Genomic DNA, 4074 nt, shown 5'->3' on the forward strand with positions numbered 1-4074 from the left:
TAAAAATATCTTTGATATATATATATATATATATATATATATATATATATATTTAAACGAATATTATTGATACAACAGTTTCGAATTTGATCTCATGATCCGTCTCTTTCCTTGGTGGAAATTTCTTGTCATTCATGGGGACATTACATCTTTGAATCTGTCCAAAACGATTCAAACTTCATTCGGTAAACATATGATATGATCGGTGGGTGTCTCCTCTAATGGAAAGATATGAAATAATATCTTCCGTGATATTATTCTTAAATCACATCCCTAATTTTATGCTTTATTGTTGTCTAGAATATTGGCTATTGATTACTTAATCGTTGACTACATATGCCTATATTTTTTTGTATTCTCATTAATTATTAATACATGAATATATGTAGTCAATCAATAGCCAATATTCTAGATAACAATAAAACATAAAATTAGGGATGTGATTTGAGAATAATATCATGGGAGATATTATTTCATATCCTTCCATTATCCTCTTCATTGAGTTTTTACATGATCCAAACATAATTATCAGGCTACTTAAATTCTTCTTATTTTAAATGACTAAGATTATATAAACGGGAGAATTCGATATTGTTATGAGCAATATGTTAACTTGACGGAAGAAAGCGAGACTTAATATGACTCTAAAGTCATCCGTGCATGGTCACTGTTACATCCATAAAGGCTGAGACCGATGATCGAACGCGGCCAACAACATGTTTGGGAGGAAATACAAATGTCGGGACAACATTCATGTGGAACTGGGATATGCGGACGAGCTAGTTTGGTTGGCTTGGACTCGGACAAACGGGTTAAGGGAGATGATGGATGAATGGGGAATAGCCAAGTGCATGCAGCTTTGCAGATGGACGTGTACAACAGACGAGAAGTTTGGATGCGCAAAGCAGTTCTGGACGACTATTGTGGTGCGAAAATAAGTGTTCTGGACTCGTGGATGGTTGACAATTCGGGACAGTTGACAGTTTTCTGCGTTTTAGACAAGCAGTTACATAACTATCTTGGCGATTGGGGATGTCAACCGCCATTTTGTTCAGTCAATTTTGTTGGTTTAGTGCTTTATGATGAACTGTTATATGAGCTTTCTTATGATACATTTGATGTATTGACACTTTCTCTGAGCTTATGGTTGAGTGTTTGATTCATTACGTATTGTACATACTTGATATGTTATGAAATCCATGTATTGTTGTGAACAATACTAAACTCCCTAGTCGATGTGTGATTGATGATCATATAGATGATCATAGGTATTGGATACGATCACAATCATAGATATTCGTTGGAGAACGGAATACTGGAATGACCCGCATGAGATTGTCACATGGACGAGCATCATGACTTGAATCTCATATGGCGGTTCCATGATTGGATCCTAAGACCTGAGATATCTACGGAATCCAACATGAGGAGTTGCGTGCTTTGAATACGTTAAACGTCCTGCGTAACAGGAGGACTATAAAGGCGTGTATCAGGTACGAAACGAATCATGTGCTGGATTGTAGATAGTCAAGACGGGATTTGTACCTCTCGTAAAAGAGAGAGATGTCGCTGGGCCCCTCGTGTGAGCGAGACTGTAGAAATGTGTGGCCGCACTATAGACGAACGTCTTCTATTTCAGACAGTCGAACTCAGTGAACGAGAAAGCAGTCAAATCAGATAAGGTGGCTTGTCCATGCCTTATATTCGACATATGATATCGTGATACAAAAGGATCATCAAACGGAATCATCACCGGCGTTCGTAGGATCACGAACCAACTCTATTCGAGATAGGTAGTCATAGTGTCTTGCTAGAGACCGCCTATGACTTGTGTAACCGGAATAAAAGATTTCGGGTTATACTGTTAGGATCACATACACAGGAAATGACGAATGCGCGAGAAGAGACGAGAAAATCCCGGTGGAGCGGAGGCCAGACCGACCGGTCTAGAAGGTCTAGACCGATCGATCCAGCCAGCCGAGACCGATCAGTCCAGGCGTAGACCGATCGGTCCGGAGGTAACGTGTGAAAGTCACTCGGTTCGGAAATTATTCCAGACCGATCGGTCCAGAACCATGGACTGATCGGTCCAGACGTAAAATAAGCTCCAGACCGATCGGTCTAGGCCTGGACCGATCGGTCCAGACGTCGGGATTTTCTAAACTCGCTCTAATTAGGGTTTTAAGTGGGATTAACTTTGGGGAATGCCTCCTAATCCTCTTGGATGACTTTTAGACCCTATTGACAGGTTTCGAGAGTTGAAAACCTAAGAGTTAGATCCCTGAAATCCTTGCGCAAAGAGGAACGTGTTCTTCAGTCCTAGCAGACGAGTTCCAACCGTTGGAATCCTTTCCGCCGTGTGGATACGTGTAGAGGGCAAGGTATTCTTCCTGCCTACAGTGATCAGACGAACACATCAATTGATACATGTCCCAGATCGATTGAGGTAAGCGTTCTAACGTTTCTACAAGATCATGCATGATAGGTTTTAGGGTTTTATCAAAATTTTGTTTTACATCCGCTGCGCAAACCCTAGAACTGATCTCTTAGGAATTAGATTCGCTCATGAGATCCCAGGAAAAACCAACAGTGGTATCAGAGCCTGGTTGCTCTGCATAATTTTGTTAGAACCCGATCAATCATGCACGTTATAGGATTTGAATTGTTTGAATCCGTGTTTGCTTTGATGCTATGCATGATTTGATTGTGGATCTAGAGTAGATTTTTTGTTCATTGTTGCATAATGTGCAAGAGCTTCGAATTCTGAGTTCGCAGGCGAAAACAGAGTCAAATTCGGGTCTGAAACGGGGCAGAAACAACGAAAACGAGATCTGATCACGTTTTCGCCTGGACCGATCGGTCTGATCCTCTGGACCGATCGGTCTAGGGTTTCGCAAGTCGGTTGGACGGACAGGTCCGAACTGAACGGTCTGCATGCGTAGACCGATCGGTCTGGACCAAGACCGATCCGTCTGGACCGTTCCAGACCGAAAAGTCTGGACCGACCTTGACCTGGAGACCGAGCCGTGTAGACCGATCGGTCTAGGCCTAGACCGATCGGTCTGGGTCCCGAGGCTTCACCAAAATTTGGTTTTTCGTTTCGGGATCTGTATTGAGCAATCGTTGCTTAAACCGGTCAACTGTGATTCAGAATAGCATGATTCGTTCATTTGGATGATCTATAGTGAATGAATGCATATAACTTAATCAAGATATTAGATATGCTTGATTGAGTGGGAGCTTAGGGATTGGGATTACATAATCGAATGGATAGTCTATTCGGATTATGTACAATCGTTGCACAGAAACCGGTTAGATCTAGGAGCTCTACGAGTAAAGCACTTGTCAAGGCCACGATCGTACGTGTCATGGGCCATGCCAAAGCTGGGTGTGCCGTATTATCTTGGTGAGGCAAGATGGAGAAATGGTGGTTCTCATAGCTTGAAAGTAGATGCTTGATCTAAGTGTGGTTTCGAAAATCCCTTATTTATGTAATGCTAAGCGTGTACCTTCCATTACTAGAGCACCTGTCAAGGCATCGATCGTCCGTAACACGGGTCATGCCAAAGCTGAGCGTGCCGGATTATCTTTGTGAGGCAGGGTGGAAAATCGTGGTTCCCACAGCTTGAACATGGTTTACCTTAGGTTAAGTTGTCGAGTTTGACTTGAGACTTAACGGTACAGATGAGACGAGTATGCAATGACATTCGATATCATAGTCTCATAAAAGATCTACGAGTCACATTGGATGTGATTGACATTAGATGTCTACCTAAATAGCATAAGGCTGAGTGTAAAAACTTGTTCTTATGTGAAATACGGATCTTAGTTCCATATAGAAAATTATTATAGGGTTATTTTTCTGTATGGGAATATAGCTTGTATATGCATCTATGTTGTCATTAGTCGATGATGGACTAGCTGGTAGTAGATCATGGATATGTTGACATTGATTGATGATGGACTAGCTGGTAGTAGATCATTGATAGAATCTGCATATAGATGTGTTTTTCGTTCTATTTTGTCTTTTTCTGTAGGACATAGCGTCGACCGGTAGTGTACCGAAGTCGACGA

This window comes from Tarenaya hassleriana, unplaced genomic scaffold (assembly GCF_000463585.1).
Source record: "Tarenaya hassleriana unplaced genomic scaffold, ASM46358v1 Cleome55, whole genome shotgun sequence".
Classification (NCBI taxonomy): domain Eukaryota; kingdom Viridiplantae; phylum Streptophyta; class Magnoliopsida; order Brassicales; family Cleomaceae; genus Tarenaya; species Tarenaya hassleriana.